The sequence below is a fragment of the Schistocerca americana genome, chromosome 11, assembly GCF_021461395.2.
Source record: "Schistocerca americana isolate TAMUIC-IGC-003095 chromosome 11, iqSchAmer2.1, whole genome shotgun sequence".
In the NCBI taxonomy this organism is placed as follows: domain Eukaryota; kingdom Metazoa; phylum Arthropoda; class Insecta; order Orthoptera; family Acrididae; genus Schistocerca; species Schistocerca americana.
The window spans coordinates 206,084,265-206,099,239 of record NC_060129.1 but is presented as its reverse complement, the minus strand read 5'-3'; the positions used below and the strand labels follow the sequence as shown (position 1 = coordinate 206,099,239).

Below are 14,975 nucleotides of genomic sequence, written 5' to 3'. Positions count from 1 at the left end.
AAAATTTTGTTACAATTTTATAGTACAACTAGGCCAAGATATCATTGCTTACATAACCTAATTTTGTAGGCCTAATAAATTTATGACAAAAATGTTTTCTTATTGTTGATAGGTTTAAAAACTTCATTTAATAATCTTTTTCAGCAACATCCAACTCAAAATTGAACTCAAAGTACGAACGGTTACCTTGTTTGATTTCTGGTGTTACCTTAGATAGTACTTGACTGAATTTCACAAAACAAACATCAGTTTCATCTAGTTTAAAAAGTGTTTTAGTTTTTCCTACTGACTTCAGAAAGATTATTTTCACATCCTCCTCTTCATCAACCTCACTCTGGCAGATTCCCAAGTAACAGTACTGACTTTTGGATAGGGTTGGCTTCTTTTTATCACTTGCAATGTCAACCAAGACAAATAACCCAAATTTTAAATCAGACTTTTCAATTTTATTAGTTAGGCTTAACTCACAAGCACTTCCAATATTGTCTTGTGATTCAGATAGTGAAGCAGTCTCCTGATCAGAATCATCAGAACTGCACACTTCATAGAAGTTTATGCATCTTTTTGCATGTAATGTTTTAACTTTGGCGTCGTCAGAAATGACACCCTTGTCATTAATGACTCTGCTGTTTTTGAAACCAGCAAATCAGTTGTGTTATAAGGCCAAAAGTGATGTCAGCCCTGGATTTGAAGAATCGCTTGTAAATTTTTCCACCTTTCATCCAAAATAGGAATGTTATGCTCCTATCTTATCAACCCATAGTACCTTAAATTTAGAAAAATTCTTCAGAGTGTAGTCATAAAACTCAATTGTGTTGTTAATAATAATTTTCCTAGATCTAACAGCATGTCCACATGCTCCTCTTCAGCACACCTCCAATGCCATCCATGGCGCCTTTACCATGTGAACTGGCAAAAAAATTCCACTAGACTGTCAATCCAAAGTCTCTCTCAAAATAACATAGATTGGACTAAGTATATTTATTTTTGAACTGCCCAGCACAGTACATTGTTAAACATAGGCTCTTATGAATGACTAGAATTTGCCTCAATAAGCAGTTTACTGGGCCTATGTAAATTTTAAAACTGAGGTTATAAATATTGTTCTTGGAAAAGTTAGAATGGAAAACATAAACTATATGTAAAGAATTTTGGGCTTAATTAACTTTTTAGGAGAACATCAGTTGAGTCAGGTTAATGCTCTAATTAACTTTTATAATGTAGGGTAGTGCTTAAAAAATGTATGCAGAGGAATAAAAATTTTAGTTTTCATGCTTAAAACTGTTTTCATATGTAATAAACATAGTTAAAAACTTTTTTCATTCATAATAATACCCTTTGGTTATAATTTAAATGTAGGGCCTAGGCCTACTAAAGATGAAGGTGGCATTAAACCTTCCAATTCAAATTACGGGTGTTATGCATGTGTTAAGTAACACCCGAAACGAAAATTAGTAACACCCGTAACAGCTCTAAGAGTGTTAAATAAGATTTCAAAATGCCATGTAATGGTATGATATTGTAAAACATGTGCATAACCTCACTTTTACAGAAAGGTATTGTACAGAACAAATTTACTAGATTACAAATTAAACTTTTGTATCATTTTTGTTACGGGTGTTACAAGCTGCATATATGTTATAAAACTAACAAAATAAAGAAATGCAATTAGCTTACTTCAACAAAACGAATTATTATGAGCTATAACAATGTTGACTTCAATATTCTTTCCAACAATAGAACAATCAGCCATAGATAACACAACTAATACTCATCTGGAAATAGCATAAAGCATACCTCTGTGGTGCCATAGAGTAGTGCACTTTAAACACTTAGTGAAGGTAGAAATTTATTTTTTTCATATTCATGATTATTTTGCAATGAACAAATGTACTTTTAACTTGGCATTTTTAAGGTTATATTTGTAATATTGTCATTTTAATTTTTTTGTCACAAAGTCTCTTTAACATGGAATGACCCAGTACATTATTACCAACACTCCGATGAAATATGTGATAGCAGTAGTTGGACTTGCGTATTCTATCAGGACGGGCAGTATCATCTTGGTACATAACTTCAAAGAGTTTGTATTTGTCATACATCCGTTTGACTTAAAATTAGTTGAGAAATTAACAAGAATGTTTCTTAGTTATGCAAAGTTCATACACATTTTCCTGTTTCCAGTCACTTTCTGTTGCTAGAGAAAAGTGACAAGTGTCGTGAAAACCTCGGGTTTCTGGTCATTTGGAAATATCTAAATACCATGGCTTTTTGTCGTTGCTAGAAGACATTCTTTGAAACGGTGTATTGTCTCAGCATTGACACTCGCCAGTAAGGTGGAGCTCTTTGTCATTAGTATACACAGGTGCATGGCAGAGGGTACCTCCTACCTTACCAGGTATCAGGCCTTCTTCCTATTCCAGTTGTGATTGTGGGAAGAATGCCTGTTTAAACACCTCTGTATGCACTGTAATTGGTGGGCTTCTCTCTTTGCTGTCCCTAAAAAAGCTGATGCAGTTTGTGCTCTAGTACATTTCTCATATTCTGATAACTGGTTGTTAACTAAGCTTGCGTGTGCCTAATTCTTTATTTCCTCTACAAATCCACCTGCCTCGAGTGTATTGTGAAATGGTCCACTGTGGAAAAGGTAGCTAAAAATAATTAACATAACCCAACATTATGGTGAACATTCTTTGTTTTATTTATTGGTGGATTATTGTTGCAAGGGTGTTGTACATGTACAGCAGTGCAATTTAAGAACAACACTGTATAGGTTAGAGAGGCAGTTACATTCTTACTGGTCTAGTTTCACAAGGATGGGGCAGGTGACTGGCCTTAGCCTAATAGTAGGAAAAATCCTTAAATTGACTTGGAGGTAATTTAGGGAAATGACACAAACCTAAATCTGGATGGTCAGATGGAGATGGGAACCTCCACCCACGCAAATGCAGGGGTCAGTCCACTTAAAACAGCAAGACCTCATTTGGTTCACCCCTAGTGTGCAGGGGTTTGTTTGCTAAGAAGTAAAAGGCTGGTGCTTCACTGTTCAGTCATACCTCACTACCAGTCCATCTTCACATTATGCACAAGTCTTCATAATGTAGTGATACTACACATTATCAACTGACATCTCAACTGCTGCGACATTATTTGGTTTCCATTTTGTGAACTGCAGCTTTCCATTTGCTACTTTGAAGAACAAGGGGAGGGGGGGGGGGAGGTGGCTCACCATCCATCTGTAATGAGGGATATGTTGGGCTTAGAGATGGTAAAGTGTTAAGGTAGAAGAAACAGCCCTTCACATTTATCTGAGTTTCGATTAGTAGTAGACAGTAGGACCATTCTCTGTGGCGTGGATGTGAAAGTCTAATGCCTTACAATGTGGCAAAATTGTAGGTTAGCAGGTCCTCAACACAGCTTTGTTCTAGTGGAAGAGTAAACTATGAAGTGATTGTTGGTGTTCTGAGACCAGTTTTCAATATTTTTTGCAAAGGAAAATGTTATGTCAACTGAAGAATGGTGCAAAACTTATTAGCTTTGTCCATTGATGTCATATTTAACTCATAGATGACATTTTATTTTTGAGTCATAGAGCAGAGCATACATATCTGCAAATGTCACAGCTCAATGGCTGTTGGAAAGTGAACTTCTTATAAATCTAAAGACTATGTATGCAGTGTTTAAAAACAAGCAGGCTGTAGACGTGGATTTAGAGGTTGATGGAACAAGGCTGGAAGAATTAGAATCTATTACATTCTTAGGTATTCTTGTGGATAATGAACTGAAATGGGGGAAAAAAAACATATTAATAATGTCTGTAAGAAACTGAGCTCTGTCATATTCTTAATGATGCAGCCATCACAGTATTAAGACAACCTTCTGTGTACAGTGTATCATGGACTTTTCAAACCATACTTACTGTATGGAGTGACTGGGAGGGGGGGGGGGGGGGGGGACTCAAACAAGAGACAAAACGAGTGTTCACATTACAAAAAAAAAAGCAATTAGGACCATTTTAAGTAGAAAGACCTAACTGCTTCAAGAAGTTAGGTATCTTAACTTCATCATTGTATATATACAAAACAATAATGCACATGACAAAAGGTAGTGAGGACTGGATTACAAATGCTAGTGTGCACACCCACAATACAAGAAGGAAGAATGAAGTACGGAGCATACCCCACCGACTGGCAATGCTAGAACAGGACCCCAGTACTCTGGTATCAGTCTACTAAGTAGTCTGTCTAAAAAGTGCAACGTAGTGTACTTGACAACTTTCCGAAGAAACTTACTCTCACATTGAAAAAGTTTGTTATTCATTATCAATTATGTAATAAAAGCTAAAGGGGTAGAAAAATAAGTGATAATGAATGTTACTACTTTGACACGTCCTGTATTACATGTACATTTACTGTACACAATGTAATCTTACAGGATCAGATAAAATTCAGTTAAATTCAATAGTAAATTGCATAGCTTTGGAAACGAAGTGTCAAGTTCTAAATTTGAATGAATGAATGTACCCTTAAAAGAAAGGAAGAAAGAATGTGTGTGTGTGTGTGTGTGTGTGTGTGTGTGTGTGTGTGTGTGTGTGTGTGTGTGTTTCATTTGTTGTTTTAAGGAATTTGTGTACCATTTACTTTACTGCAGTGCCGTAATAAATAAGACACGTCAGGTTTGTCATTCTTTTTGCTGGGGGTAACACTAATATCCTATTTTTCAGTTGATCTGTATAGGATACCAGTGTTAAGTGTCATTTTCTGCCCATCAGTTAATATTCATGTGACCGGAAATGAGATACTGTGTTTGTGGTTTCCTCCACAATAGGTAATGTCATCTGACCTACAGGGTACCAATGGAAGAGTTATAGTTTTCTTCGCAATACTTAATTCGTAGATGAACTGAAGTACACGATACCAGTGTTAGGTATGTTCTTCTTTTGGCTGTTGGTAATACCAGTGTTTGGCTGCTTGCTTACTTTTTCCTTCGTGGCTAACACTGGTATTTTCTTCCTCAGTTGAACAACAAGATATCAGTGATTAGATTAGATTGGTACTTGTTCCATAGATCATGAATACGACACTTCGTAATGATGTGGAACGTATCAGATTAATAAAAGGTGTCAATACAAGATATTACATTACACAAAATATTACATGACACTTAATCTTTTTATTTATTTATTTTTTGTGGCTGTTGGGGAAATTACCCACTTACTATATCCAAAATTCATCTACTGAGTAGGAGTTGCCATTAAGAAATTCTTATTTCCTTTTACATGCTATATGGCTATCTGTCAGACTTAAGATGCAAAGACTTTTGTGGCAGCATAATTTACCCCCTTCTGAGCCAAAGTTAGACTTAACCTTGAGTAGTGAAGATCATCCTTTCTCCTAGTGTTGTAGCCATGTACACTGCTATTACTTTTGAATTCGTTCGGATTGTTAATAACAAATTTCATAAGTGAATATATATATATATATATATATATATATATATATATATATATATATATATATATATATATATATATATATATATATAGTGTGAGGCCACAGTGAAGATCTGTAGCTCTTTAAATAAGTGTCTGCAGGATGATCTTGGATGAGCTCTAGCAATTATTCTCATTACACGCTTTTGTGCAATGAACACTCTTTTACTCAATGATGAGTTACCCCAGAATATGACGCCATACGAAAGCAGAGAATGAAAATAGGTGTGGTAAGCTAATTTACTGAGATGTATATCGCCAAAATTTTCAATGACCCTGATAGCATAAGTAGTTGAATTCAAACGTTTCAGCAGATCTCCCATGTGTTTTTTCCAGTTCAACCCCTCATCAATGCATACACCTAGAAATTTAGAATATTCTGCCTTAGCTACCAATTTCTGATCGAAGTCTGGAGTTATTAATGGTGTCATTCCATTTACTGTGTGGAACTGTATGTATTGTGTTTTGTCAAAGTTTAATGAGAGCCCATTTGCAGAGAACCACTTAATGATTTTCTGAGAAACATCATTTACAATTTCACCAGTTAATTCTTGTCTGTTGGGTGTGATAACTAGAGTTTAAGAACAGAAGACTCTTTAAAAATATCATCATTCCCATCTGTTAATTTTAAGGTAAGGTATAGAAGACTGGTAATAATTGTCATGGTCCAGTCTTTCATACCACCTAACAGTGATTGGCTCCAGGGTCTTATTTATGGTTTGAGTTCAAAACATATGTGACCAAAATTAATTACATTAAGAATTCCTATTGGAATTTTATGCTTGTGAATTTGGGTTCCAATGTCTGGTGTGGTCAGTAACTGGAGCACCTTCTTCCAGGAATGAGAACCAGTAGAAATTACAGGCGCAAATAAAGGGCAAAAGCTATAGAACCTGTCCAGGCAGGCAACTTAATGGCTGCCACAGCCAAACAACTTAGTGTGCCAAGGGTTGGTTTACAGAAATGTCAGATTCCACCCATCTGCTTTGACCAATGACGTCACCAATATGGCGGAAATGACCATTCACGGCAACTCCCATATCGCGACCATGACGTCATTACATAAAAATGACAACAAACACAAAAATAGATCAAAAAACCATCAAATACATATTCCTCCAAAAGTATAATGAAACTAACAGGACAAGCGAGGGAACTTGGGGGTATTTGGGTGGGGGCAAACTAAAAATAAACACACGCTGCTAAACTGAACGACAAAAACAGTAAAATAAAACAACCACAACCTTCCCAAAATCAACTAAAAACACTGGAATCAAACACTTCCCTTGACCTATATAGGTCAACAGCAACTATTGACACAACATAAGTCTCAACTTTCACCACCACCACACTTAATCCTACAAAAAAAAAAAAAAAAAAAAAAAAAAAAAAACTTAGAAAATTAAAATTGACCAATTCTCTTGACCTGTTATCCCTAAGACATCTCCACATATAGCTGTCCCTTAGCCGAGACACCAGAACTTTAGTAAGCCCGATTTCTTCACGAGAAACTGAACACTTCACAACTTCAGCCAACAGGCCGAATAGCTGAAGAAGTTTTATTAGAGACAATTCACTGTCCCCCATCATCGACGACAACCTAAACTGTTCACCTTGTCAGTCATATCAATACCTAGCAAAGACATAAACAAAGCGATTTACAAAAATTCACACACGACTAACAAAACTACAATAACATTGACATAACAAAACCAAAATTGTTCACTCACTGAAAAATATTCCACTGAAAGCACAGTCACAACCGATACCACACATATGCAATGCTACCATGCAAATGAACCCCATATGCCGCATAACATGCTAACCGTAAACACACCACCAGAGAGAACCATCGACCACAACAATGCGCTGCCTATAAACACACACACTGAACCAAAAGCATGACCTAATACACAACACATAAACACACCACCAGAGAGCATCACCAATCATATCAAAACGAAACACATGCAAGCACGCCACTCTCACAAACTAAACTCTGCGCCATCGTCTTTGTCACGGGTCAAAGCTGACAGGTGGAATCGGACGCTTCGGTTAACCCCCAAGGGTGACAGTGCATTACAAAGTGGCGAAAGTACTAAATCACGAAGCATCAGTCCTTATGTTGAACTGACTGGGGATCAAGAGAAATTGGTGTCAAGTGGCTTCTATAAACAGCAATAGTGCGCTACCTGGTAAGAAAATAAATGTTCTTTGGGCAGTTTCAGCAAATAAGGAAAGGGAACACACAAAATCTGTCATCACTGTTTGAGATGGTTTATTTAAATCAGGACCAGTTTTGTACGTATGCTGATCTTCAAATGACTGTACATTCAGTTTCATGTTGTGACGTTCGATTAGAGTTAATTGTTCACTGTTAGATGGAATATCCGTATCACAATTGAGCATTTCTCACCAAAGTATTCACTTGCACCGCCATATTCAGATTTCCACACATTAATGCCACTAAAAATGTTGTTACCTGCAGGCGAGACATAAACTCACACATTCAAAATGTGTACTACATTTGAAAACAGAATTTATAACCTATAAGGTATGATTACTTAAAGATAGGCGTAAGACTGAAAATGGCTGCGATCTAAATAACCCACCTTTGATTGTGGCTGGTAGCAGATTTTATTCAACATGAGCTGTGCCCAGCATGCGTTGCGATGGCTCTTTTTCTTTTGGAGTATGTACACACATGTGAAGCACACACATTTGCATGTGCAAAATAATGAAAGACAAGGATTCTTTGTGCAGTAATTAAATTTGAAGTTTGTTGGTATACTTTTGAACACAGAGCATTTTTGTCTTTGTCTTTCGCAATAACAATTTTTTTGGCAGACACTTTTGAGCGTGCGACATATAATTGACTCCAGAATGAGATCTTCACTCTGCAGCGGAGTGTGCACTGATATGAAACTTCCTGGCAGATTAAAACTGTGTGCCCGACCGAGACTCGAACTCGGGACCTTTGCCTTTGCCCGCGAAAGGCAAAGGTCCCGAGTTAGTCTCGGTCGGGCACACAGTTTTAAATTGCCAGGAAGTTTCATATAATTGACTGTTCGAAAAGCCTACATGTACCTAAAATGACTGACTTGGGATTCAATGGTCATTACGAATGCAAGATGAATAGGGAGCTCCAGTCTTTTGAAATCAAATGGCACGCTTCCTTTTTGACTTGCCATTCAGAATTGTTGCTTTGATGACATTTGGGATTGGTATTTTGACAATGAGCCTGGTTCCACTAGACAACTGTCATTTCTTCTCTCTCCAAAACCCTCGGTGAAGGTTCGCTAGGGGTATTGTTACTGCCACAATTTTTCCAGGCAGCAAGCAATAAAATTACCAATCTCGATAGATGGTCCTTCAGGTGCTAGAGATAAATCAGAGGTAGGCAACAAGAACCTCGTAATTCTGTTTCATTAAATTTTACAGATGATGTGAAGAGGTTCTTAAAAAAATAATATTAAGTGAAAGCAAACAATGGAAATTCCAGGTAGGAATATAAACAGTCTCGGAAGAGAGGTTGCTACTTACCATAATAACACACTAAGTTGCAGACAGGCACATTTAAGGGGAGGTATAATGGAAAAAAAAAAATTGTTCCCACATTTTCAGATTTTTATCTCTTTATAAAATTTGCAATTTTCTGAATAAAATGATTTGTGTATCACTTATAAACTCACGTGGGAAGTATTTTATTTTCTAAATATAATGTACACTAGTTAAAATTTGTATGTGTATTACTTAAAGATGTAACAAAATCGGCAATTTTTTTTATATGGAAGGCTATGGATTGCTGTTATAAAGGTCATGTCCAGAAGAGGATGGGCCTATCTGTGCTTCAACTACATTACGAGGTTTGTCTGGAAAATACGTATAAAAGTTCAAGAATGTCTTTGTTAAAAGTTGCAGTCACCACCAGGTGGGACTACTGCTGTAATCAATCCCATCAACGCTCAGTCCGAGTCGGAGCACTCTGCGTGTGCGGCAGCTTGTTGTGACAGTCACCCTTTTTCACCTGCCGTCGGCCTGGAGCTCTCTCTGAGGAACAGCACGTCAACATCAAGTTTCTTGCAAAGCTAGGCAAGAATGGCTGAGAGATTTTTGAGTGTCTGAAACAAGTTTACGGAGACAAGTCTCCGAAGGAACCGACCGTGAACAACTGGTTAAAAAGGTTCCGGGATGGCCGAGAAGTAGTGAACGGTGGCCCTCGCCCGGGACGCCCGTAGACATAGAGTTCCGATGCAAATGTTGAACGAATTCGGGCTCGTGTTCTTAAAGACCGTAGATTGACGGTCAGAATGATTGCTGACGAGCTGTCAATCCCCAAAACAATCGTTCACGAAATCCTGGCACAAAAACTTGAAATGAAGAAATTGTGTGCGAAAATCGTACCGAAGCTCTTGATGCCAGAACAGAAAGCGAAGAGGGTCGAGTGCTGTGAGGATTGGTTGGAAGCAGAGGAACGAGGGGACTTCCTCGACTGAGTCATCACTGGAGACGAGTCCTGATTTTACGAATTCGATGTGGAGCTCAAATCTCAAAGCGAGGAATGGAAACTAGCTGGAGAACCGAGAGCAAAAAAGTTGCGAAAATCGAGGTCCAATGTGAGGACTATGTTGATTGTTTTCTTTGATTCTAGGGACATTGTTTACAAGGAATGTGTCCCTCCCGGCCAGAGAGTGAAGGGACATTTTTACGTCAAAGTTATGACACGTCTCAGAGCTCGTGTGGCTGGAGTTCGACCGGAGTTGGCAAAAGGGGGCAGATGGATCCTTCATCACGACAATGCGCCCGCTCACACGTTGCTCATTGTGCGCGAGTTTTTGGCCCGAAGCTCAATCACCGTGACAGACCACCCACCTTATTCACCCGATTTAGCCTCGTGTGACTTCTTCACGTTCCCGAAATGCAATATGGTGCTTCGGGGGTGGCACTCGGGAAATGTGGAAGCCACCGAGCCGGAAGCGACACGGCAACCGAACGACAACACAACTGAAGACTTTCAGCAATGTTATCAACAGTGGAAACGCCGTTGGCAGAAGTGTATCGCTCTCAGGGTGGGCACTTCGAAGGAGACCATATTGTAATACCTGAATAATTGTAAAATAGTTATTATTCAACTTTTATACGTATTTTACGGACAAACCTCGTACATGGCGAGTACCACCACAGCCTGCAAGACGGGAAGCCACAGAGAACGCCAGTTAACGTGAGACGAAACAGAATGTCGAGGTTTGGAGTCTTTCTCAAACTATTGAGTAAAACAGATTGATTCTCTCTCGTCTAATCACCTCATTCGGCAGGTTCGTAATGAAGTAACGTCTGTCATTTTGTTAAAAACCAGAATTATTGTGATGTTTTCATATTAAGTAAACTATTGCAAAAAATTGAATAGTTTGGATGGGAAAACAAGGATTGCTATGAATTTGCGTTTTGTTTGTGTTGCATACTTTCTGCAAACGAAACGCAGGTAATGTATTGAACTAGTCTTTAAACTTGGGAGGAGATCTCGGCAAAATGGATTGTATGAAATGGACTTGGTTCAGATCGTGCCACAACATCTCACCTGTATCTTAAAAACGGTTTGGGATATAGAAACAAAATTTTGGCAAAGGATAGCATGCAAAGAGAAGAGTATTTTTCCATATAGTTAAAATGCAAAACTTCCTTATCTTCATGATGTTTAAATAACTACAGATTTTTCAATAAAATAATATAAATTTTTAAGGGATGTTGGTAGGTGGGGACAAGTGAATTGTTGTGGGGTTTTGCAACAACGTAAATAAAGAAATTAAATGTTTCATGATGGACTGTTGTAAGCTCTGCTGTGTTTTGGTAAAAGGAGCAAAAGAAGTTAGGTACTGTCAAAACCAGCTGTCATATTTTCCCTGCCATGACAGTACAAAAAACAAGATGTGTTGACACCATCTTAGAAGACGAGTCATTGAGGATTGTGCCTTATCTGGTACATTACATCAGTGGCAGACAAGGGGAGGGGGCTGCAAGTGGAGGGGGGCTGGGTTGTCTGTTTGTGGATGGAGGAGAGGGGGTGTCCTGATATTTTTTCTGAAAGCAGGTTGATTTTATTCAGAATTCTAGTACACCCTATTATTCCCCACTTGCTCAGCTGCAAAACACTATTATTCAACACGATCTCCATTCAGTGTGACAACCTCGTGTCACCTTACTGGAAGGGCCTATAAGCCCGCACGGTACAACTCTACTTGTCGACATCGGAGCCATTGCCTCGCTACATCCGTGTACCGCTTCCCGTGAAGTGTGTCCCCAATCGGACCAAACAGACGGAAGTCGGAAGGTGAGAGATACGGACTGTAGGGCGGGTGAGGAAGAACAGTCGAATGAAGTTTCGAGAGTTTCTCTCAGGTGCGTGGGCTTGTGTGAGGCCTCGTGTTGTCACGGAGATGGAAACAGTCCGTTACAGATGCCATTTTGAAGGCTATGTGTAGTGCTGCCAGCTATTGGAACTTCATGAAAATATAGGGGCTGAAATTCCGTGATGTCCTTCCCCAAATTCTGAATTCTTTTCAACCGATATTGACTGAGAAAAAGTGTTGCATTACTTATTGAACACCCCTTGTATGAGTGGAACAGGAAAGGAAATGATTAGTAGTGGTACGAGGTAAGCTCTGTCATACGTCATACCGTGTCTTGTGGCGTATGTATGTAAATGTAGATAATGAGCTGGCTGCAGCTATTCTGCAGGAAACATTTTGATGACTGTACCATCTACACAGCTTTACTGTAATTACAGTTAAGCCAGTATAGAAGACACGATTGTGGAAGTTGTGGAACCCATCTTAGCTTTTTATTTATGTTGGGAAAGACTGCAGAGGATATGTGAAAATATATTCAACAACACCTGGGAAAAGATGGTCTGGATATTGCAGTGAATGGATGAAGGTTAACATGATGCCATGTCTGTCTGATGTACGTGGAGAAGTGAAACAAACAATTCAGAAAAGTCAATCCACAAGCTGTGTTCAGTCTGTGTCAATTGTTTCTTAAATCTCTGTGGAGTTTGTGCATTCGCATCTATTCCTGTTTTGGAACTGTAGAGAATTTCATTCTTTTTGTCATCTACTTATAGATTCGAATTACTTGTAGGGGGAAAAAAAATAGGGGACAGTTTGAAATAATTGCCTGGTATTTGCTGGAGTGCTCAATACTATTGTCAGTCATAACAGGAAATGTGAAAATAATTGTAAGCCCTTTGGAAGGTATGAAAGATCCATCTATGGCAAACCTTAATAGATGTCCGAGTTTGCTCTTTCCAGCTGCATGTGATATTTATCTTTATGACCTACATCAACTTTAGACGCACAGCACTGGAGGAAGTAAATTTAGTCCGACAATATGTGCAGTACCCAAAAATGACTTTGGATTAAAGACTTGTCAAATTTAAAACCCCGATTGAGTTTTTAGTGATGGAAAGAACTGTTACAGACAATGCTGTTAACTTTCAAAAAATTACTTGAGAATGTGCTTACAATGTTAATGTAATGAAAGTTAGATGACGTTATTTCTACTGAAGAAGACACCTGTAGTGACGCTGAAACCCAGCCATTGCTTATTACAATAAACTTCATGTAACCAATTTGCTGTAAACATCATTTGTTGCAAGTTTATACACACTTGGTGCCGTCAGCCGTGTTTAAAATTGTAACAGTTCTGTCACTTTTTGCTTCAAAAAATGCAATGATATGGGCATTAACATTGACAAACAAGGAAGGGGGAAGGTAAATAAAAAAATACCATGTGAACTAGCATCATGATGCTACACGCAGGTCGACGATATAAAGTCAGTTTGTAGTAAAAATGTCTGTTACTGATAAATCGGATATATGCACAGTATGTGACAATCATTTTCTAAGCATTGCTGGTGATTTAAATAAAAATATATTTTTTGCAGGGAGTCGTATAATACTCTTGGCAAATGCCTTTCTGAGGTTGTTGTCTGAAATACTCAGTGATACAGACAAGGGGGAGATTTAGTCAATAATTAAATCACTGAAGACTAAGGACTCTCCTGGTTATCATGGAGTGCCTAGCAGACTATTAAAGTACTATGCTGCACATGTTAGCCCTGTACTTAGCCTTATTTGTAATTTTTCCTTTAGGAATCGTCAGTTTCCTGAACGATTAACGTACTCAGTAGTAAAGCCGCTTTATGAAAAGGGAGAAAGGAAAAATGTAGAAAATTTTGGACCTATTTCTATGCCATCAGTGTTTGCTAAAGTTATTGAAAAGGCTGTGTATGTAAGGATAATAGATCATTTTTTATCACACAGTTTGCCATCAAATGTATGGTTTGGCTTTAGAAGTCCTTTAACAACTGAAAATGCTATATTCTCTTTTCCCTGAGGTTTTGGATGGGTTAAACAAAAGGTTTCAGACGCTAGGCATATTTTTTGATTTAACAAAGGCATTTGACTGTGTTGATCACACAATATTGCTCCAGAAGTTGGACCATTACGGAATAAGGGAGTAGCTCACAATTGGTTCACCTCTTACTTTAGCAACAGGCAGCAAAACGTCATTATTCACAATGTTGATAACGGCTGTGATGTGGGATCTGAGTGGGGTAGGGTCAAATGCGGTTTGCCCCAGGGATCAGTGTTGGGGCCACTCCTGTTACTTATTTATGTAAATCATGTGCCCTTTAGTATTAAGGGTAACTAAAATATTTGTTTGCTGAGGACACTAGCTTGGTAGTAAGGGATGTTGTGTGCAACACTGTCTCAGTTTCAAATAGTGCAGTTCATGACATAAGTTCATGGCTTGTAGAAAATAAACTAATGCTAAATCACAGTAAGACTCAGTTTGTACAGTTTCTAACACAAAATTCAACAAATTCTGATGTTTTAATTTCACAGTATGGACATAAGATTAGTGAAACTGAACAGTTCAAATTTCTCTGAGTGTTCAGATAGATAGTAAACTTTTGTGGAAAGCCCACATTCAGGATCTTGTTCAAAGACTTAAGGGGCTCCGGAATGCCCTATACTTGCAATGTTAAAATAACGCTTATAAATTACATCTTTCCTCACAAAGTATTGGAGTAGGAAGTTGAACTTTTTACAGATTATTTATTGGAATATGGGCTACAACTTAGCACAGGGATTTTACAAAATTTTAGTTCAGTTATTAAAGATGATTTTTTTCAATTGTAATGAAAATTCACAACATTTTTTTGCAATTTTTTATTTATATATTCAAAAATATACAGTTTTTTGGAAAAAGGCTGTGTCAAATTATGCAGAAGGTACTGTGTAACATTTACTGAAAGTTTGAAACAAATATGTTTGGAAGATCCTTAGAAAACATGTAATTAGTATGAGAAAATAAAAGTTTTGGGAATCGAGCGACAAAGATTGGATTAACTTTTTAGTGCATTCCAGGTCCATAGGACGGATTATCTTCATCCTCTGCAAACTCCTCCTCCAGCTTCCTC

The 14,975-nt window shown here is 38.0% G+C and overlaps 1 long non-coding RNA gene across 1 annotated transcript in view; it reads left to right on the top strand.

The window, feature by feature from the left end:
- Positions 1 to 14,975, top strand: part of LOC124553700 — a 29,260-nt gene that overhangs the window by 1,361 nt on the left and 12,924 nt on the right. The gene's annotated exons all lie outside the window — the stretch shown is intronic.